Source organism: Canis lupus, chromosome 37 (assembly GCF_048164855.1).
Source record: "Canis lupus baileyi chromosome 37, mCanLup2.hap1, whole genome shotgun sequence".
Taxonomy (NCBI): Eukaryota; Metazoa; Chordata; class Mammalia; order Carnivora; family Canidae; genus Canis; species Canis lupus.
In genome coordinates this window covers 12,811,240-12,835,024 of record NC_132874.1, presented here as the reverse complement: position 1 = coordinate 12,835,024, position 23,785 = coordinate 12,811,240, and the positions used below count along the sequence as shown (strand labels likewise).

Here is a 23,785-nt window from a genome sequence, read left to right as displayed (position 1 = left end):
TCAGAAAAAGGCTTCATGATTTATTTGATGATCTCCAACAATGGAGATCTCACTCTCTCTTTTCTTTTGCAAATAGGTTAGTGGCCAGAGGGAAGCTCTTCATCTGGTTTAGCCTGATTTCCGGATGCTAAGTTCAGTGAGAGAGACTGACCACACTTCCCAGAGCTGGTCTGGCTAGAAGCCAGGGCAGAAGTAATGCATCATCCTTACTGTTACTAAATTGTCCCAAAAGAAAGTTCAAGTAATCTCCTCTGAAATGTATTTACTTCTCACAACTTGGCTGCCAATCTGATAATGTACACCCCAGACCGCTGCCTCTCGGCTTCTCCATCTCTCCCACCTTCTTTGCCTCTCCCAGGACTCTGCTTAAACTACAATCGATCTGTGAGGTTTGGTTAATAATAGCAAATAATAATTAATAATGGTAATAATAATGCAAAGATGGAGACAAAGGAGACGCAAGAGGAAAAGAGGGACGAAGAAAACAAAAATCATAAAGACTAAGATGATATAGCTCCATTCCAGGTGGAGAAGCTGAAAGAAGAGGAGCTAGTGCTGAGGAGGAAAAAGAAGATTCACAAATGGAGACAGCTTTGAACTTCAAGGGGCTGACTGGAGAACTCGATAGAATGTTCCATTTGAAGATTGTCTTAATGATGCAATAAAGGTGCCTAACGTTTATAAAGATTTTACATTCCTCAAGCACCATCACATTTACTAGTAAGAACAGCCCTGTCAGGTATGTGTTAGCAGGTGCCCATTTCATAGGTGAGCAAATGGAGGTTAAGGAGGTTCAGAAATCTGGAGTTGGCTGGTGCCAGTTTTTTCGTACCACTTGCAGATTTTTGAAATCATTTTGGGGGCAGGGCTCAGCCCAGAATTTGACATTAACAGATGTTTCATAAGTGTTTCTTTTAGGACTAGGTGAATTAAGTGGCACCTGGCGGGCTCAGTTGGTGAAGTGTGCGACTCTTGAGCTTGGGGTTGTGAGTTCGAGCCCCACATTAGGGGTAGAGATTACTTAAAAATAAGATCATTTTAAAAAAGGAATAGGTGAATTAAGTTATACATTGGAAAAATAAATCATGTTGCAAATATGGGGGAAGTGTGGGTACATGCGAGTGTGTGTGTGTGTGTGTGTGTGCACGCACACACAGGGAGGAAGGGGTCCAAAGAGGCAAGGGCAAGTGAAAGCCTTCAAATCTACAGGGGAAATTAGCTTTTCTGTCTCGCTGAACTGAGTGCCTGTTATAAATAAGAGATCATTGGCAATTCCCAGCATCAAATTAGGATGTGTGGGAAAGCTTATCAAGTCAGGGAGAGTTGTTGTTGAGATGGAGGTAGAATTGTTGGGTAGAAAAAAAAACCAACAAACAGCTTAGAGGGTGCTAGTAGATTTATTTCTTGTCCTCCGTTCCTCACTAGGGAAAGGCTCTTGCCTCCTTATGTGGGTCAAAATCACTGGCAGAAAAACCTGGGTGGGCAGGAGGCAATGGTGAGTGGAGTAGGGGTTTGAAAATTCTTTTCTCATCCACTATCTTTTTTCAACGTTAGTTTTAGATTGAGACTGATTTAAAAATTAACATAATTAAAATAAGATACTTTAAAAAACATGTTCCAGCATATGGGGTATTGAGGTACTCTCTCTCCCTTCCTCTCTCCTCCCCTCCCACCCCCCCTCTCCCCTCCTCCCCTCATGTATTCCTTTTCTTCCAATTTAGTCGGGATCCCAGAGAGCCACTTCAGCCAAAGCTGGAGCCCTCTCTTATGAATGCGCACCCCAGGTGCTGTATGGTGCTCCCAAAGTGTGTTTAATCAGCCCCACGATGCCATCTGTCATGACTTAGGCTTAATTAGAAAATAGGCATAAAAAGAGATGTCAAATGGGTGGAGGGTGAGGAGCAGCTGAGGAAACAGCTCCCTGGACCAGTGGACAAGCGGACAATCCTGGGAGCGCAGGCCTCTCTCCCCTCATGGAGGAAGCGGTGTCAGGTGCAAGCATAGTTCCAGATCAGAGAGGAACGGAGGTCTGCAACTCAACTCTGGTCTGGTGGAGGGGCAGTGCAGGGGTCCTGGATGATCACCATGTCCGGCCAGGTCTTGGTGGCGGTCGCGGTGAGCCATCTTAAGGAGGGCTCCGAAATGGTAGTAAAGTCAGCATCAGAGTATGAATTTCATCTGGCTCCCTCTGCGCCACCCATAACTCTCCAGGACACTTCGATACCTCTGAGCTAGGTCCTGGGAGCCCCCTCCCTCTACCCAATGCCCGTCTCATCACCTTCTGAAAAATGAGCAAACTATGTGCATCAAGAAACTCAGTTAAATCCAATAGGCATGTGCAAGTGTGGCAAAGTTGAAAGCAAAAAAATAAAAATTAAAAAATCTATTTATTTATTTATTTATTTATTTATTTATTTATTTATTTATTTATTTATGTTTTGCTTTGGGTCCAGAGACCCTGTAAGCCAAGAGAAAGTTCAGCCCGGTTGCAAAAACCTGATTTTCTCATCTTGGCTGTTTCTCCTGTAAATTGGATGCTGGACAGATGCTGTGACAACTCTAAACCATGATTCCTCTTCCTTCGGCGGCAGGTTTATCTAACCACAAAACGCTCGACTCACTCTCTGGGGAAACAGAGCTACAGGAGAATGGGAATGATGAGTGCGTGTTGCATTTGCCACTCACACAGCGTTTCCCAGTGGGAGAGCCATATCCCCCCCCCCCCCATAGCATGTATGTGTGTTGATGCATGGGGTCACACTCCTATTTCTAGAAACCTGGCCTTGCCCTACACACTCAGTGACCACTGGATAAAAGGCAAAATAATTCCAGGGCAACTGAGGCTTCTGACACAATACAGCTCTGCATACTAAATCTCTCCCTCCGCTTTGAGTGGCTTCAAACATTTTTGATACCAGCACTCAGAGAATTCTTTCTCAATACAAAGACAACGTTGCAACAATCCACCTCATGATTTGCTGTGCGGTAAACTTTCCCTAATCGGGCCTAGCATTTTGGAACCTCTATTAATTAAAACACAGTGACCTTATATAAAAAGTTCGAGTGAAGGGCTGTACTTTTACGATACCTGCACGTATACAAAACAGTGTTTGTATAAATTGTAATCTTAGATTCAGTTAGTTGATTTTCCTTATTAGTAGCCCCATTCATTTCTGAGTTTATAGCGAAATAAAATGAGAGTGAGAAAGAAACACTGTTATGTAATTATCGGAATTCCTTTTTAAAAATTCTAGCTTTTGGAACGTTTTAAAAAATTCATCTAAATGAGACTCACAATCTTTTGTCTTTCAAAATAATGATTCACTCTATTTAATTTGGACCCTGGCCTTGGGGAGCTTTCCTTAGCCAGGTAAGAAGGAAGTTAGTGAAAGGGAATAAAGGGGAAATGGAGAGAAAATGAGTGAGAATATCAGTGAGGGTGACAAAACATGAGAGACAGCTAACTCTGGGAAGTGAACAAGGGGTGATGGAAGGGGAGGTGGGCGGGGGGTTGGGGTGACTGGGTGACAGGCACTGAGGGGGGCACTTGGCGGGATGAGCACTGGGTGTTATGCTATATGTTGGCAAATTGAACTCCAATAAAAAATAAATGACAAATAAGAAGGAAGTTAGCAGAAGCAGTGGGAGGGAGGTGTGGTTCTTCAAAGTGACAACACTGAAGCTATGTGGGTTCTGATGCTGCGGGTGGATGCCTTTGCCATGACTCCTCTTTTGGACTCATTAGGGCCAAGAGACACTTCACTTTTACTACTGACTACCTGTCCCAGAGCCCATGCTGGCATCTTTATTGTTTGGTCTTTTTGTTCCTTCCCTGCCCCTTTGATACTTGTCCTGGGTTATTACAGTTCCTGTAGCAACCAGAGATGGGTGGGATCATCCCCTTCCTTTTCCCCACAACTCAGGGGTCCCAGCACATTTTATGAGGTTCTGTCCAAAAGTGTTATGAGGAGCAGTGGTAAAGGGGAGCATCTCTTCCTTCTCCAGAATCTCTCCCTTGCTCACCTGCTCTGGATACTTTCCCCGGAGCCCCCGCAGTGTCCGAATTAGCTGTCTTTGCTCCCATAGTGCACCTAAAAGCAAGAGAAAACAGAAGTTTCGGAACCTGCGAAGCCCAGGTTTGGATCCCAGTCCTAAGATTAATAGCAGTGTAACCGTAGGAAAGTTTCTTAACAGTTCAATCTGTTTCCTTAAGCAAAGGGTCTAATAAAACTTATCAGAGTAGTAGGACCATTAGAGATAACATGCATTGACATATGTAGTGTGGGAATAGGAAGTGCTCCAGAATGGCAGCCGTTTCTATTATTCTAGTACATCCCACATGGTCCTGTGATCATGTTTACCTGTCTGTCACCTTCTGGGGACTGTGGGCTTTTTTTTTAAGAATATATTTCTCTGTGCCTGGAACCTTGGAACAAAATCTGGCACAGAGTGGATTGTCATCAATGTTTCTTGGATGAATGAATCAATGCATCAGTGAGAATGACTGGATCCATCTTTAAGGGGACTGGCCTGCTTCATGCATCATTCAGCAAACTTATTTCTTGAGTCCTATTTGAGATCAGAGACCGTTCTAAACAATGAAGGAGTCAGAAAAAGGAGGAGAACCAAGTAGAGAAATTGGATTTGATATTATGGTCCTCAAAACGCAGCATGCCCAGAGGTAATGATGAAACTCACTACATGTAAAACCAGAAGTGACTGGTGCCATCAGAGGCCAAAACATGCATCCGTAGGACATTAAAATGAGAGGTACTAAGCAAAACACTGTAGGTTTACTTTCCTTCAACCTCAAAGCATGCCTCATTTGTAGGCAGGCTAATCACTATTCTCATTCCGGGTGCCATTCATGGGAATCATTCAGATCTTGCAAAATGAACCATTGTTGGCATCTCCTTGGGAAGAAGAGAAAAACCCAAAGCTTTGATAGATTTTAAACTGCAGCCCTCCTGGGACACTCTAAATGGCTCATAAATACAGCTGGTGGAATATTGCCTACATGTATTTTCCACTTACACTCACCTTTGAGGTTCTGTCCTGGCCCCTTGAGAATCAATACACACGATAAGAGAATTGCTGATGTATTAATCTTTTTTGCTGAGCTAAGCATTTTTTCCTAGTGGGGATAGGGCTGGGAGAGGACGTGAAATCTAGACCACTACGAAAGTAATGGGGAGAAAATTTCATTTCCAGACTTCAAGAAATATACAATACTGAGTATTTCTCTAACCTAAGACATCCTGGTGGACTTCAGCTTATCGTGAGTGCTCCCTCGCCTGGTTTTGTGACCTTCTATTTTATTTTATTTTATTTTATTTTATTTTATTTTATTTTATTTTATTTTATTTATTATTTATTATTTATTATTTATTTTTTGTTTTGTGACCTTCTTAAAACAAAGCCAGCCCTCCAGGTACAGCCTGAGCCAGGGAGTTCCGTTAGGACAATAAGCCTCCCACTCCAGGGCCATTGCTACTGCTGAGGGGTTTTCAGTACCACGCTCATCCTATCATGGCAGAGGGATGATTTTCTGGTGCTAAGAACTTTCTGCTGTGAATACATTTCATAGGTGAGACTGGTGATGACCATCCGCAGGTGAATGAGGAACGAAGGACATTTGCCTTGGGGATGAGTCTGAAAGGCTAATGCCATGCCTCAAATTTCTCAGTGTGTCACTGGGAACATGAAAATATGGAAAGTGGGTCAAGGGAAGAGGTGGAGGGCGGGTTTTGTGGCAGCTTTGTCCTCCCCAATTCTCCAGCTTCTCTTAGAGATGAGGTTTTGACAGCAACTGGCTAGGAAGAGATCCATTAATTCCTTTGTTTTTGTCTGGGTTTTTCTTCTCCTGCTCTTCCTTAGAAAACTAGTAAGATTATAATCCCAAAGATCATAAGGATGAGCGGCACCTGGGTGGCTCAGTTGGTTAAAGGTCCGGCTTCAGCTCAGGTCATGATCTCAGGATCCTGGGATACAGCCCAGAATTGGGCTCCCTGCTTGGTGGGGACTCTGCTTCTCCCTCTACCTCTGCCTTCTCTCCCTGCTTGTGCTCTCTCTTTCTCTCTCTCTCAAATAAATAAATAAAATCTTTAAAAAAATACAAGGATGAATGATAAGTAACCTCTTCCAGGCAGGGTGAGGAGTGAAGTCAAAGAGCAGGGAGCCAGGAAGAATGACTTTAGGATAGGGGAGTGCTGAATTCTCGTAGCAGGCCCTTGGCTTTCCTCTGGGAAGGCCCCTTCACCCCTAGGACCCAGACTCCTCTTCTTGAAAATGCCAACAATTATATCAGCCTCTCCAGTGTGAGGGAGGATGAGTCACTTTTTCCTCTAATTTTCTCCATCCTTGGCTGGTACCCTTGTCATAAAATACAGATTAGCAATAGAAAACCATACATATTGATGTAACATAAGTCTTACATGACACGGGGGTTCTTCATAAGGAGGTGGCACCCTCTGTGTGTTCCTGTGCTAGGTTTGATGCGTTGTGGACAGCCGTGGAAGGATAAGGACAGAGTAGGAGGTAAGTGGGGTGAACTTGGGGAGATCTAGGAAGGCCTGTGTGTCTGGATTGCTCTCTGCATCCCTTGTCTCAGGAAATGATGATACTTCCTTCCTTTGGATCTAAGGAGGCCACCTCTCACAGGAGGGTTTTATGACCTGCTTCAGGGAAGAGTCAGAAAGGCCTTCGCGCATATGCCGTTCCCAAATTCCTTCAACTTCAAATGCAAGCATACCTTGTCTTACTGCACTTGGCAGTAGCGTACTTTGTGGCGACCTTGCTCTGAGCAAGTCTATTGGCACCTTTTTGCTAGCAGCATCTGCTCACTTTGTGTCTCTGTGTCACATTTCAGTAATTCTTGCAGTATTTCCAGCTTTTTCTTTATTACATTTGTTAAGGTGACCCGTGGTCAGTGATTATGAGTCCCTGAAAGCTCAGATGATGGTTAGCCTTTTTTTTTTTTAGCAATATAAATATTTTTAATTAAGGTATGTACCTTGCTTCTTTGGACATAATGCTATTGCACATTTAATAGACTGTAGTATAATGTGAACATAGCTCTCATATGCACTGGGAAACCAAAAAATTCCTTTGCTTTGTATCGTTGTGATATTCATTTTGTTGCTGTGGTCTGGAACCGAGCCTATAATAACCTCCAGTGTATACCTGTATTCAATATGCCAAGATGCCGTATTTTGGGGTGATGTGTCCTGAACCCTGTCATCAGTTTGTTGTGAGGATTAAACAAGATCATGAAAAGTTGTGGACTTAGTTTTATCTTGTTTTGTCAATCTTTCATTGTGTGAGTCCTGGTGGGGAGGCAAGATTCTGGCCCCACAGAGAAGCAGAAACTTCTATTATTGCCTCTGTCAGTTTCTCCTGTCTGGGGGACAGCTGTAAAATCACTGCTGGTGGCTGTATCAGAGGCTCACAGTCTGACAGGAGTAAGGCCAGAAGCAGGTCCTAATCACCATGGTGCTCCAATGGTGAGCTCTAGACTGGGTCCCTACTGGCCAGCCTTCCTTGATGTCTACCCATCTTCAGAGTTCACTTTCCTAGTCTTCAGTTCAGTGAACTTCTCACACTGTTTTAACACATCCTTTTCTGCTCAGGGTTAATAAGTTGGTGTCTCTTGCTTGACTCCAAGAACTTTGACCATGATAGTATGGGAAGTACATAATATAGCCCAAGTATATGGTAGGATGCTCATCAAAGTAGACACTCAATAGATGATACCTACTGCTAGTTTTAGCCTATTGGCATTAAACTATCCTTGGCATTTCCAGGGTTTCATATTTGATGTTTCAACTTTTTGAATGTCTTAATGTGTCATAGTTTGTGGAGATACATATTCAAGTTGCTTTTGGAAGAAGACACATCAGATTATTTGTTTTTTTTACAAGGAGTATATATTATTTGGAATCATCAAAAATAATAAATCTATTTCCATTTATAAAGAAACATGGCTTTGATTTGAATTATATATACTCAGAGACAACAAAGCTTTGTTGTTGTTGTTTTTTTTTAAGATTTTATTTGTTTATTAATGAGAGACACACAGAGAGAGGCAGAGACATAGGCAGAGGGAGAAGCAGGCTCCATGCAGGGAGTCTGATGTGGAACTTGATCCCAGCACTCCAGGATCATGTCCTGGGCCCAAGGCAGGCACATAATTGCTCAGCCACCCAGGTGTCCCAAAGCTTTGGTTTTTTTACTGGCCTCAAATTATTGAGTAGCACACCCAGGTTATGAGAGAGAGGAATATATTCTGTAATTGTATTCCATGGATGGTTTGGAGTTTCTGGTGCAAATGACCAATTCTCAAGACCCTTCATATAGTTAAAGAAGGAAAATCTATGAAAATAAAATGTAATATTATAGGCCTGGGTTATATCCACCTTGAACTAATAGACTGCTAATACAGCCATTTGGTCCATTTGCAGGCTAGAGTATGCATGTGTCAACACCAGAATATCTTGTCGGTTAGCCATATCTTGCCACTCAAAGACTGGTCTGGACCAGCCTCAGCATCACCAGGCAGCTCCTTAGAGATGCAGTCTCATGCCCCACTCAGACCTACTAAATCAGAATCTGCATTTTACAAGACCTCTGGTGATTCACAAGCAAATTCAAGTTCAAGAAGCACTGATAAGTAATTTCGTCATTAGCAGCTGGAAGAAATGTCAAGGTTAGTTTCCCCCAACTGGATGGGATAAAATTTTTAAGCCAATTTTCAAGTATCAGCAATTTAATCTGGGGTTGTTAACCTAAATGAGTACTACATTCAAGGAAATTTATATCTTAACCCCACCAATGAAATTATTATTTTTCATATTATTCTTCCCTTCAGATTGTGGGGTTGAGGGGAGCAGAAACCTCTTTTCTGCTTTCTCTGCCTCTGGCTTGAAATAGGAATTTAAAGGCCATCAGAGAAAATAATCTTAAATTGTCTACATCACTGAAAAGTAGTGATTTAATCTTTTGGTGTAGGACTGGGTCAACTTGAATCTTGCTCAAGCCATGTGCTCAGAACGAGTTTCCTGCACTAGAAATAGGTAAGTCTAATCGGCAGAATGGATTAGATCCTAAGGAAGCCATTATCATGGAGTGTCAGTGAGTAAAATTAACATGTATTTTTAATAAGTCTGTAATTACTTATTCTACAATAGACCATATGGTCTATTCTCTTTCCATGGACTCAAACACTTAAGCCCTCAATACCATTTAGTTTTAAACACACACACACACACACACACACACACACCTTCCCCTCAAAGAAAACAAAGAAATTGCATTTCGAGCACCACAACATCTCCTTAAGGAATACAAATTTGAATTACTTTAAAAGCCAGGAATTTTACACTTGTGTCTAGAAGGAACAGGACACATTCTGGCTGTATCTTGGGCCTTCTTCCTGTTTAATTTGTTGGCATAATAGTCTGAGCTGAGGGCAGCATGATTGTCCTGAGTTTTCAATTGCAACTTCTTCTTTGTGTGTGTGTATGTGTGTGTGTGTGTGTGTGTTTATGTGTGTGTGAACTGTTGTGTCAAACCAGGCATGGTTATTTAAATGGATTATTGGATGTTTTTTGTATTACAAATTCATTAAATTGAGAAACAAAGAATGCTCTGCTATTTTCAAGCGTTCATTTTCCTACTTCTGAACTGTAAGTATTTTAGTAAGGCCTTACAATGTTATTCTCATGAACATACTCTTAAAGACATGCATGCATTTTATGACTTCATTTGGGTCTTTTAAAGCTGCTGATTAAGCAATACCCCTAAATTTTTTCTTTTTTTTTTAAGCTCTAAAAGACTGCAGGAAGTCTCATCTTGCTATAGTCACCTTAGAGGGGTTCCACATAAAATTGCTATCTTGCAACACATTCTAAGGAATGGAATAATAAATGCCAGCATTAGAGGGATAGAACAGTCAATTTAAGATGACTGTGTATTTTTAAAATTCATTAACTGAATTTTTAAAAGCCAATGTGATCACTATGGAAAATTTCACCTTTTAAGTAAGCAAGAGATGAAGCAGTGATAAATGGGATGCAGATCACCCAAACTCCACAGCCTGCTTATCTCAATTCTTGACCTGGAAATGTAGAGGAATTATGTGCCTATTGAAAGACCAATTTTAGCAAAGACCTGGCAGAGAAGGTTTCCATTTGCCATCTTTAACTTTTGAATCCTCTGTCTTCAGCAATCAAGAAAGGGAATTCAGGCTTAGGTCATAGGCCTAAGTTATAAACTGTTCTTTTTTATGGAATTGTGCATGTTCCCAGGGAACCACTGTCAACCACTATGTGATGAGTGCCTGGGGGCCCTGACTCAGGTTTCATCTTTTCATGCCCATCAACTGGGCAAGTCCAAGACTTGTTATGTCTATTCTCCATGGAGTGTCTCAGAGAATCAAAGCTTCAGCCTTACTTAGAGGCCTCCCCCTTGGGACCATCCCTCTCTAATTGAGCTTCCAACTAGATGTCTGACCCCTCCTTCCTACACAGTGAGAGAGGCTTCCACAAACCACTGGGAGAACAGAACACATGTTCTCTGCAACTGGGAACTCATGGAAGATTTATGCCAGATTCATCCGTGGGACAGCATTAATGACCTGTGATCACCAGAAAGAGGGTTGTGTTATTGCAGCTCCCCAGTGGCAGGTCAAAGCTGTCTGTAGCCTAGGGACCTGAGAGGCAGCCTGGTTTGGGAATATTGGCCTGGGGTTGTTGTAGACAACCTCCTGCAAGCATTTAAGAGGCAAGAAGAGAGAACACATGGAAGTACTCACAAGAAAAAGTCAACTTGGAACATCTGTAAGGTTCAAAGATCATAATGCCATCATATGACAGTATCCATGTTGCCGGGTGATCTGGGAAGACCCTGTCTGGGCCCTCGGACCTTGACCCAGACAGACCCAATAGAGTTGTTGAAGGTTCTTGGTCTTGTCACAAGAATGATTTCAAGGACAGACATGCAGCACAGCAGACAAGAGACACAAGTGGGAAAGTTTATTAAAGCCAAGACATATACTCTTGGGACATGAGAGTAGTGAGATAGAGAGGGAGAGAGAGAGAGAGAGAGAGAGAGCACTGCATGCCTGGGAGGTTGAATTTCTCTTATTGACAACTGTTAGCAAGGGCTTGAGATACTGATTACTTGGGGTGGAAAGCAAGGTTTCCCACCTTTTCCTCCTTATTTGGTCAGGAGTTTCCTGTCATGGCATCTGCCATCTTAGGCCTGTCTGGTTTGATCTTCCAGGACATGACTCTGATCCTCCCAATGGCTGGACATGACTTCCTCATTGCCAATCTCCAGGGATCCCATTAGAGCCCAACTAACTTTAGCCTACTCTGACATCAGTCCATTAAGAACTTCACTATCTCTCTTTCCTTCCCTTTCTACCCACCCATTCTACTCTGCCAGGTTAGAGATTGTAGCCAGTGGTTGAGGGATAAGATTGACCAGAAAAAGGAAAAAGCCAACCATAGCCTCTCCCAGAAGAAGGGCAGTACAGTTGGTGGAGAGTGAGATGTTGTCTATTAATGAGTCTCAGAATATACTTATCTCAAAATATATCACCTCCGAATATTGAACATTTGAAGCTGAAGGAGTCTGTGAAAACAGCAGTAGCGGGTAAGTCGCTCTGACCTTTCCCTACCCTTCTCCCCTAAAATAAGTCATAAAGCCTTCATATGAGAGATACTCCCATCCCCGTACTGGAGAAGAACATCATTATCTCCAAAGATACAGGGGATGCTGAAAAGAACCTGAAACAAACAGGTTCTGCGAGGTTTCCCCATTTGGTATGCTGACCTCATCTTCTGTCATATCCCTCCAGAACTATCCACTCTTCATCAAACCTAGCATAACAACACTAAGATCTAGCCATCTCTTTGGATCTTCATTTCCATATGGAGGCCACTGTGTCACATAAATGGGTGTGCTTGTCTCCTGTTAATCTGCCTTTGTCAGTTTAATATTCAGGCCCAGCCAAGGACCCTAAGAGGGTCAGGGGGAAACTTTTTCCTCCTCTATCTTCTTCCTGTGAACATTGATGTCTTGCCTGGTATTTTGGGCTGCCCGCCATTCATTATTAAATTCATTGTGACTTAAAAGGACTGAGTGATTTTTCTACTGCAAGAGCGATCAGAGAAGTTGTGGGAAATTGTGGTTGTGGAATGTCTGCATTTTTATTCCCAGGCAAGGGAAAGATGCCCCGCTGGGCAGTTTAAAGGAAAAAGTGGGTGTCAGAAATATTATACCCCAAGAGACCTGTGTGATTGATGGGCTGCTTACATTCCTATTTTCCACTCAACAGAAACCCTTGGGCTGAGGGCAGATATTTATGGGTTCTTTTCACAGAGAGTTGTTGACATATTTGGCACTTGTGTAGCTCTGGAAAGTCAACAAACGACAGCTTTGCCCTCAAGGAGCTGATGGTCTACTGAGAAATGAAGTCGAGTAAAGAGAAAGACAAAAATGACTTTGCAGTGTAGCAAGTGCCATCACCTGACCTCATTTCAGAGGATGTGGGATGACTTCCCACAGGAAGTTAAGCTTTATTGGAGGCCTGAGGAACAAGTAATTATTAACTGGTACAAGGAAGGCCAGGAAGAAAGTGGAGAGAGGAGAGTCACATTCTGGGCAGAAGCAACGGCAGGGGATAGAGCCCACAGATGGATGAACAAGAGCAGGACATTGCAAGTTGTTCATTTGCTTGGAGGGCGAATTCAAGGAGACAAACAGTAAGAAATTAGGATTGAGAGAGATGAGCAGGGTCACATCCTGAAGAGTCTCTTAAACCACATTTAAATAGTTCTGACTCTACATACATTTACACATGCATTTAATATGGTAGCAGTAATACATGCGTGTAACTGATAAATATGCACACCTTTGAGAGTGCAGGACTATTGCTTTAGAAAGGGTGCTCCGGCTGCAGTGTGGAACAGCTCAGAACATGGATTAGACAGCAGCAAGGGTGAGGCAAGGGGGTGAGCTAGGGAGCTGTTGTGCTGATTGAAGTAGACATGAGAGTGACATGAGCCAGAATGATGACATTGAGCATAGAAAGAAGTGGCTCATTCTGAAGCAGGCTGCCAATATCACTCAATCCTTGGGTGTGCAAGACTGCTCTAACAGAAACCCCAGGGCCACCTAGGTGGCTCAGTGGTTCAACATCTGCCGTTGGCTCAAGGCATGATCCCGGGGTCCTGGGATCGAGTCCCTCAACAGGCTCCTTGTGGGGAACCTACTTCTCCCTCTGCCTATATCTCTGCCTCTCTCTCTGTGTCTCTCATGAATAAATAAATAAATATTTTTTTTTTTTAAAAAAGAAAGAAACTCAGACCCATGAGCTAGTTGACAGATCAGGAGTATGAAGAGTGCTGGCTGTCAGAAAATCTGGGCTTCATCCTGGTTTCCCCCCACCTAATATGTGACTTGGGGCAAATCATTGTAATCTCCTCAACCTTCAAAATGGAGCTATTGAAACATGCCCTAACTACCTGCTGGAGCGATCATATTGACCACATAGAATAATGAGTAAGAGATGATTTTGAAAACCATGAAGTGCTAGACAAATGATAGATGTTATCCCACCTTTATCATTATTTGGTGATAGATTCCGCAAGTACTGTATTTCCATGTGTACGTTGCCAGGCTCCACCTCTCATTCTAACAGGGAAGTTGGCTACTCTGGTGCTGAGCAAAAGACAGTGTCACCAGTTAAAAATAGTAATAAGTAGGCCAGGAAGCCTGGTTATGCCCCTTCCTCCCTGCAAAGACTTGAAACTCAGTTTCCTTATCTGTAAAGGGCATCTATCCTATCTATCTCTTCATTTAACCCCTCAGAAGGGGGACATGAGCAACTATTTGGCTCAGCTTCCAGAACTGGGCTTAGGTCTGCCTTTTCCACAACTTCCCTTGTGACCTTGAACAAGTCACCTCTGGCCTCATTCTTCTCATCTGCGAAGTGTGAGTGAGATTGGGATAAATGATTTGCAAGGAACTTTCAGCTGTAAAATATCATGATTCTACTGAAGGTAAACTATGAGATGAGATACAAAGCATGTTTGTGATGGTGTGAATTTATGTTTCTCTGTTTTGCCTGGTTGGGAGGGGAGGAGCAGGATGAAGGGAATATAAAGTTTACCACTAGAATTATCTGCACATTAACCAAGCCATGGAAAACAGAGGAAGCTGTGAAGATTTTTTTCAATATGCAAAGCCACCAGGCAATCAGTGACAATAAAATTGTGAATTCAGCAATTCCATGCTGTGTTTTAATTTTCTGGCACTCCTGTGCCCATTATTTAAGCGTGCATTTGGGTTGGTGCCAGCCTGCCCCTCTTCACCATGACTAAGAAGGGGTGCTGAGATGCCTCCCCGAGCATACACCCCCAGGTCCAGGACGCCTGCAAACCCAGACACTCTTGAAGAGTCAGGAAAGGGGAGGTGGCACGACAGCTTTTACAAATGACAAGAGGACGCTAGGGGAGAAGTGGAGAAGAAATGAAGAGAATGGAAGAGGAGAGAAGCGGACAGAGGAAATGCTGGGATGGACGGAAGGGAAAGAGGGAGAGGAGGCCGGGATTGTAAATGCTGTTTCATGGATGGCACGAAAGGGAGAAATCAGGTGTCAGATAAGGTAGGAGAAGAGGATGGAAGATGGGAATGGACAAGGACTGTATGTCGGATCCCTTTCTCTTCTCTGCCAATGGTGTAATCAGATGGTAGCGTATAGCTACAGCACCTTTGGGACCTGCCACAGTGTTTGAGCTGAGGCTGTGCTCTTTCTGGGCAACTCCCAGCCAGTGGCTGAGCATGGCAGGGTGTGGGTGGGGTGGGGCGGTGTCTAGGGCCTGGCTACTAATGTGGACTCTGCCCCTGAGCTCCTTCTTGGGCTCGCTGAAACTCTCTCAGGGCTGCCCTTTACATGGAGACTCTTCCTACACCATCTTGCTTCCTTTCCCCTCATGCTGGTTAGTTTTATACGTCAACCTGGCTAGGCCATAGTACTCAGTTAATCAAACACTAATGTAGGTGCTGTCTTGAAGGGACTTGGTAGATGCGGTTAACAATCTATAATGAGTAACTTTAAATAAAAGAGATTACTTTCTGGGGCATCTGGCTGGCTCAGTTGGCGGAGCATGTGACTCTTAATCTCAGAGTTTTAGGTTCGAGTCCCATGGTGGGTGTAGAGATGACTTAAAAATAAAATCTTTTTTATTTTTTATTTTTTTTAAGGAGAGAGATCACATTCCATAATGTGGGTGGGTCTCGACCAATCAGTGGACAGATGGATAAGTGAAAAACCTTTGGTTTCCTGGAAAAGAAGGAGTTCTGCCTCAAGACTATAACATCAATTCCACTGAGTTTCTGGCCTGCCGGCCTGTCCTACAGACTCCAAACTTGCCAGGCCCAAAAATTATGTGAACCAATTCCTTAGAATAAATCTCTTTATATGTATATAAAAAAGAGAAATATGTATTTCCTATTGTTCCTTGGAGAACATTCTCTTTTTCCAGTGTCAGACCTATAGTCTGAAGGCTCCCCTCACCTACCTCTACCCTATCCCTACCCTCCCCCTCTTTATCTTTCATAGTGTTTTCCCAATAAATCTCTTGTGTTCTAACTCCACGTGGCCTGCTGCTCCTTAAAAGAGCTAACCACACAGCCCCAGGGCTACATTTACACTTTTCAACTGAGGTCCTCATTTTTATTTTAGAAAATTTGAGTGTGATTGATAATAGCCACAAGATCTTATAATAACTTGAGTGGAAGGAAAAGAAGTTGTAGAAATACAGTATTAAAAGGGAAATGGTAAAGACCAAGAGAAGTATGGGTCTCAGCTAGGGAGCACGTAAAGGAAATTGCCTTTCCATAAACGTGAGGCAATGTCAAATTTGGATGTTTTGTTAAATAAGATATCTCCTGGAGGTCTCAGTTGGTTAAGTGTCCCACTCTTGATTTTGGCTCAGGTCATGATCGCAGGATTGTGAGACCAAGTCCCAAGTGGGGCTCTGCACTGGACGTGGAGACTGCTTGGGGTTTTCTCTCTCCCTCTGTCCCTCCCCCTACATTCATGAGCACGTGCTCTCACTCTCTCTCTAAAAATAAAAAAATTTAAAAAATAGAATATTTCCCAAGGGCTTTTTTGCAAACAGAGGGTTGGGAAGACACCAGGCAGGAAAGCGGTGGAATAGACAAGCACACACTGGTGTTTGTCTCATGTTTGCTTTTGCTTATTGGAGAATCCATTAAAAATGTATATTTCCCCTTTGCCAATTGCCATCTCTTAAATTACCTTATTTAAGAGCACACACAAAAACAGTATTCATCGCATCTGCCTCAATTTTCTCCCTAACTTTTATAGATTCCTCAGCCTGGCTTCTTAACAAAACGAAATTAAACCGTAGAAATGTCTGCTACTTCACAGCAGATTTTTTTTCCTCAGCTGCTTTACTGGTGGTTTATATAGAGATTGACCCAGATGGGTCCATTCCAGGAACCATTCAAGGTGATGCGTGTGATAGAGTGACGATGTAGAAACAATGTGGCCCAAGCCGTCTGCTGCATAAGGGCTGAGAATGACACAGTAAGTGCTAATTAAAGCAGCTCTGTCTACATCCTTGCCAGACATTACCTGACAGCCTCCGAGGCTGGATTTTTGTTTCTGAACCTGGGCTGACTTCCTTTAAATCTGAAGAGCTCCCATTCATCCTTTGTTTCATCCACTCATTCAATAATATTAACTCAGGTCCCAGCAGGTGTTACGCACTGTGTCCGATGAGGGGGAAGCAATGGGGGGTTTGAGACCATCCCGGGCCCTACGGGGCTTCAGATTCCATTGGCTGGTGAAGGCTTACTCAGCCAGTTGCATTTCTGGATCCCACAGCTCTCTTCTTTAATGCAGCTGTAGCTAAAGCTATCTTTAAAAACTTCCGCACCCTTTCCCAAAGGTGGTCGTGCGGCAGCCATGTGGAGAAGGTGCATCAAGATGTCCTGTGATCCACATGGTCAGGGAAGAAACTACAGGCTTTGCTAACACCATGATGTTTATTGTTGAAGGCCAGTTGGCATCAGCCAGTCAAGTTCGGCTCTTATTTGGCTCTGTTAACTCTGTGCAATAGGCAGATCAAGTATGGCTGGGATGGGTGTAGCATTCATGGATAGAACAGAATGTTCTACCAACCAGTGCCACTTTTGTGATAACCTGATCACCAATGCACTGTCCCTCGGCCATCAGAATTTCTCAAGCAAATGATCTTCACATTTACCAGAGAAGCAGTACCAAAAACAAAAACAAAGACAAAAACAAAAAAAAAAAAAACAAAGTATGAGAGTAAGTGGTATAGAGAGATTTATTTTAAGGAATTGACTCATGAGATCATGGGATTGGCAAGTATGAAATCTGTAGGGCAGGCTGGCAGGCTGGAAATACAAAAATTGTAGTAGTTGCTGTGTTGAGTCCGAAGGCAGGTCTGGAGGCAGAGTCCCTACTTTTTTGGGAGAACTTGGTCTTTTTTATTAAAACCTTCAACTGATTGGATGAGGCCCACTTACCTTATGGAAAGTAATCATCTTTACTCAAAGTCTCTGATATAAATGTTAATTATGTCTAAAAAAAATCCTACAGCAACACCTAGACTGATATCAAACCATGTTGATACATAAAATTAATCATCACTCTGGGTGAACTCCAGTGGTAATAACTACCAACTCCCATATTTGATAAAGTAGGTGGTAGTAGAAGTCATGACTCTATATTGAAATTAAGAAAGAGAGGAAGATCTGGGTTTCCTTGATTAGTCTGAGTACTCACTATTAACAAAAATTACAGATGATTACTGTTAAAATTTTAGGATACATCAGTAAAAGAAGAATAATTTTCATAAATTCCATTTATGATTCTATAATCACAAAATGATTGCTGCTACCTTTTTCCGCTCTGGCTTTATGGAGATCTAACTGACCTATGGTATTGTGTAAGTTTGAGGTGTACAGTGTGATGATTTGACGCACCTGTATATTGCAGAATGATTACCACAGTAAAATTAGTTAACACATCCTTCACCTCACATAAGCACCATTTTGTTGTTGTTACAGTGAGAACATTTGACATCTACTCTCATGACAACATTCAAGTACACAATGTAGTATTGATGACAGTAATCACTGTGCCATACACCCCAGAACTTATTCCTTTCATAACTGGAAGATTGTTTCCTTTGAACTAACATCCACTCATTTCTCCCATGCTCCCACCGCTGGCAACCACCATTCTATTCTGTTTCCACAAGTTTGGATTTTTAAGTCCATGTTGTCACAAAGATGGATTTCCTTCTTTTTTATGGATAAAAAACATTCTGTTGTACATAGACACTGAATTTTCTTTACACATTCATCCATTAGTGGACAGTTAGGTTGTTTCCATGTTTTGGCTATTGTGCATAATGCTGCAATAGACAAAGAAGTGCAGATATCTCTACAAGACGGTGATTTCATTTCCTTCAGATAAATACCTAGAAGTGGAATTGGATCATACAGTGGTTCCATTTTTAAATATTTAAGGAACTTCCATACTGTTCTCCACGGTGGCTACACCAATTTACATTCCCACCAATATCACACAAGAGCTCCCTTTCCTCCACATCTTTGTCAACACTTGTTATCTCTTGTCTTTTTTTTTTTATGATAAACATTCTAACAAGCATGTGTCTAATTATGGCTTTTATTTGAATTTCCCTGATGATTAGTGATGTTAAGCACCTGTTGGCCATTTGTATGTCTTCTTTGGAAAAATATCTGTTCACGTCTTTTGTCCATTTTTAAATTAGATTATTTGTTGCTTTTTTCCTTCTGATTTTTCTTTTCTTTTTTTTTGGCTATTGAGTTGTGTGAGTTTTTAAATTATATTTTGGATATCAACCTCTTATCAAATACGTGTTTTACAAATATTTTCTCTCATTCTGTAAGTTGCATTTTTGTTTCATTGATTGTTTCCTTTGCTGTGCAGAAGCTTTTTGATTTGATTCAGTCCCACTTGTTGATTTTTGCTTTTGGTCATATTCAAAGAATCATCATCAATACCAATATCAAGATTTTTCCCTGTGTTTTCTTCTAGGAGTTTTTTATGGTTTCAATTCTTATGTTTAAGTCTTTAATCCATTTTGAGTTAATTTTTGTGAGTGGTATAAGATAGGAGTCTAATTTCATTCTTTGGCATGTGATGATCCAGTTTTTCCAGACTATTCTTTCCCTTTAGTGTTCTTGGCTCTCTTGTCAAATATTAGTTGATCATATATCTGTGGGATTACTTTTGGGCTCTCAGTTCTGTTGGATTGGCCTATATGTTCATTTTTATTTTTATTTATTTTTAATTTTTAAAAATTTTTATGTGTTTATTTTTATGCTAGTCCCATATTGTTTTATTTCCTATAGCTTTGTAACATAGTTTGAAATCAGGAAGAGTGATTAATTTTATGTGTCAGCATGGCTTGACACTAGTCCAGGTGTTGCTATAAAATGATTTTTTTAGACATAATAGACATTTATATCATAGACTTTGAGTAAAGATGATTACTCAAGCTTTGCTGCTATTGAGGGTCTGTTGTGTCTCCACCTGAATTGTAGGGTTGTTTGTTCTATTTCTATAAAACATGCCATTGGAATTTTGATAGGGATTGCATTAAATCTATGGATGGTTTTGAGTGTCCATGAACATGGACATCTTTCCATTTATTTGTGTCTTCTTCAGTTTCTTTTGTCAATGTCTTATAGTTTTCAATGTACAGATCTTACACTTCACCTTAGTTAAATTTATTCCTGAGTATTTTATTGATTGTAATGCTACTATAAATGATATTTTTAAAATTTATTTTTCATGTAGTTTATTATTAGTGTATAATAATGTAGCCAGTTTTTGTGTGTTGATTTTATATCTTGCAACTTTATGAATTCAAATATTAGTTCTTTTTTTGTTCTTTTTTTTTTTCAAATATTAGTTATAATTGTTTTTTTGTGGTGTCTTTAGGATTTTCCATGTACTGGAGTATGTCATCTTCAAACAGAGAAAATTATACTTCTTTCTTGCTGATTTTGGTATCTTTTATTTCTTTACCTTGCCTTATTGTTTTGGCTAGGACTTCTAGTAGTGCGTTGAACAATAGTGGTGAAAGTGAACACCTTTGTCTTGTTCTTGATCTTAGAGGGAAAACTTTCAACTTTTGACTATGTAATATGATGTTAATTGTGGGATTGTCATACATGGCTTTTATTATATTGATATATATTGGGTATGTTCTTTTTATACTCAATTTGTTGAGAATTTTTATCACAAAGGGATGATAAATTTTAATAAATGTTTTTCTTTATTGGGATGATTATATGATTTTTTTTGTCTTTCATTCTATTAATGTAGTATATCATATTTATTGATTTGCATATGTTGAGCCGTCTTTGCATCCCAGGGATAAATCTCATTTGATCATGTTATATGATCCTTTTATATTATTTTTTAAAAGATTTCATTTTTAAGTGATCTCTACACCCAACATGAGGCTCAAATTTACTACCGCTAGGATCAAGAGTTGCGTGATCTACCAACTGAAGCAGGTAGACACCTTGATGTTGTATAATCCTTCTAATAGGTTGTTGAATTCAGTTTGCTAGTATATTTTGTTGAGGATTTTTACATTTATGTTCATCAGGGATACTGGTTTGTAGTTCTCTTTTCTTGTGGTGTCCTTATCTGGCTTTGGTATCAGAGTAATGCTGATTCTTCAATTTTTTGGAAGAGTTAAAGAAGTATTGGCATTAATTCTCCTTTAAATGTTCGGTAGAATTCACCAGTTAATCTATCTGGTCCTGGGCTTTTCTTTGTTGGAAAGGTTTTGATTACTTGCTCAATCTCCTTACTCATTATTGTTCTGCACAGATTTTCTATCTCTTCGTGATTCAGTCTTGGTAGGTTGTATGTTGCTAGTTTATTCATTCCTTTAAGTTGTCCTATTTGTTGGCATAGAATGGTTCATAGTACTCTCTGTAATCCTTTGTATTTCTGTGTTATCAGTCATAATGTCTCCTCTTTGAGTTACAATTTTATTTATTAAAATTTTCTCTTTTTTTTTTGGTAAGCCTAGCTAAAGATTTGTCAATTTTGTTTAACTTTTCAAAAAAAAACCAGACTCTTAGTTTTGTTGATCTTTTCAATTGTTTTCTATTCTTTATTTCAATTTTTTTTCTGCTCTGATATTTATTATCTCTTTTCTTCTGCTAACTTTTGGCTTAGTTTTTAAATCTTGTTCTAGTCCCTTGAGGTATAAAGGTAGGTTGTATATTTGAGATTTTTTTCTTTTTTTTTCTTTTCTTTTTAATACTTTGCTTATTTACTTATTCATGAGAGACACAGAGACAGAGGCAGAGGGAGAAGCAGACTCCCTGCAGAAAGTCAAAGGCAATACTCTATCCCAGGACCCCAGGATCACAACCTGAGCCAAAGGCAGCTGCTCAACCACTGAGCCACCCAGGTTCCCAAAATCTTTTATTTTTTTTTCTTAATGTAAGCATTGATTGTTATAAAATTCCCTCTAAGATGTGCTTTTGCTGCATCCCATGAATTTTGGCATATTGTGTTTCCACTTTACCTGGTTTCAAGATTTTTTTAATTTCTTCTTTGACTCATTGGTTGTTCAGGAATGATGTTCTTAACTTTTTATTTGCAACTTTCTAATATTTTTCTTATAACAATGGAGTCATGCTATAAAGAATATTTTATAACTTGACATTTGCACTTGATCACATCTTCTGTGAATTATTCCAAGTAATATAAATACTTCTATAACAGTATTCTTAATTATATAATACTTTTTGTAACATGAATATACCATTGTTTACCCAACCAATCCTTCACTGATAGACATTAAAAGACATTAAAACATTTCCTAATGTTTCCCCCTTATGAACAACTCTATACTGAATACCTTTAGACATCCATCTTTCCATTTGTCTAGTTATTTCCCTCTGATAAATTCCTAGGAAGGAAATTACTAGGTCAATAGGTGTGCACACTTTTAAAAGGCCTTTGATGCCTATTGAAAAGCTGCTTTTCAGGAAAATACACCAATTAATATAAGTACTATTATTTTAATAGCACACATTTATCAGCTTATATTGGTTCCAAATATTAGTAAATGCTTCTTAATCCTTTATTTCCAGAATTAAGTTGGAAGAAAAATGTTGTTAATCCTAGGGTATTAAAAGGAAGGAAAAAACAGTTCAATCCTATCTTTTCGGCTTTGAAGCAAATTCTCTTTATAGACTTAAAAAAAAAAATTAAATATATTTCCCTTCACTGATGCATCATTCTAATATAAAATGAATACTGCATCACCTAAGAGTAAAGTGATTTAAGAAAGAGATGAAAAAAAAGAGATGATTTCTTAAAATATATATATATTTTTATAGATAGATGATAGGTAGATAGATAGATAGATAGATATAGATGGGATTTAGAAAACAGTACCCCAAAATATGGCAACTTGGCATATGGAGCATTTTAAGTTGAAGGGAATAAAAACAGCAAATGCCTGAGGGATTCTCTGACCTCTCCCTTCTCCCTGAAGCAGGTCCTAAGACTCCCACATGGCAGATGTCCTCTCTCTACCTGGAGGAAAGAAGCATCTTTATCTTCAGAGATGGAAGGACCCCAGGAGGAATCCAAATAAAGAGATCTTGCCAAGTTTCCCCCATTTCCTACCCATAGCTCATAGTCCTTTGTCTTATCATGTTTTCCCACAACTTTCTACTCTTCATCAAACCCAGTATAAAAACACACAGCTCCAACCATTTCCTCAGTTCTTCATCTCCTTATGAAGGCTCCTGTGTCACGTAAAACCTATATTAAATAAATCTATATACTTTTCTCTCATCAATCTGTCTTTTGTTAGTCTCATTGACAAAGCCCCAGCTGAAAAATCTAGAAGAGTGAGAGAAAAAGATTTCTGCCTCCCTGATACATGTATAAGAAGAGCCGATGGTGCTTAGCTTTGGAGGACTGGGCAGCTGGGTGAAGTGAAGGATAGAGAGAGAATCCTGAGATACTCCAGGTCTGGAACCCACACATTCAACACTCTGGCAGCAGAGATATATTCTCCACAACCATCCCTATTACAGGATGCCATCACTTCAGATCATAGACATTCCAGAGCCAGCATTAATGCAAGTTAGGAGACAGCAGGCTGGCTCGCGGCTGAGTTGGCGTGAACTATCGGACTCTTAGTTTTCACAGCTAGATATCATCAACACCAAACTTCCCAGACTCCATCGGCAGACATAAATCCACCCCCACGTGGCTAACTGGAGCAATCACCTTGAGTTGGGCATGAAAGTCATGGAAGTGATTTTGTTAATGACTCAGCACTTTCAATCAATTACAGTCAGAGGTTCAATAAATGTTTGCTGCGTTGGATTGCTCAATGTTAATTGTCTGTCTCATCCTCAGGTGTTCACTTTGTAAGCATAAATGGGATTGACAAACTGACATTTTTATTCATGTGCACCTAACAAGATGGAAACAAACCAAAGGAAGCAGAATGAGAAGTGTGGTTAGGCACTAACTTTGTTAATGCCCATCGGGGGCCAAGAGGTGGAGGGAAAGAAGGGATCGATGCATAAGAGCCACGATTAGTGCAGCATATTAACTGCGGTCCTGTGATGTTAGAGCAGCTCCGTCTGCCCTCCACTGCCAGCAGCCACCCAC

General features: G+C 40.7%; 1 long non-coding RNA gene across 6 annotated transcripts; it reads left to right on the top strand.

Annotated features, from left to right (window-relative positions):
- The first annotated feature begins 673 nt into the window (after positions 1 to 673).
- Positions 674 to 23,462, top strand: LOC140626464 (uncharacterized). Of its 6 annotated transcripts, none has more exons than XR_012025639.1 (6): positions 693 to 739; positions 5,212 to 5,278; positions 8,460 to 8,704; positions 9,007 to 9,071; positions 11,446 to 11,655; positions 22,974 to 23,462. It is a non-coding gene; the product is annotated as an uncharacterized lncRNA (long non-coding RNA). The 6 variants fall into 6 exon arrangements; XR_012025637.1 differs by lacking the exon at positions 22,974 to 23,462 and adding an exon at positions 22,653 to 22,958; XR_012025635.1 differs by lacking the exon at positions 22,974 to 23,462 and adding an exon at positions 22,650 to 22,958.
- Positions 23,463 to 23,785: the final 323 nt, after the last annotated feature.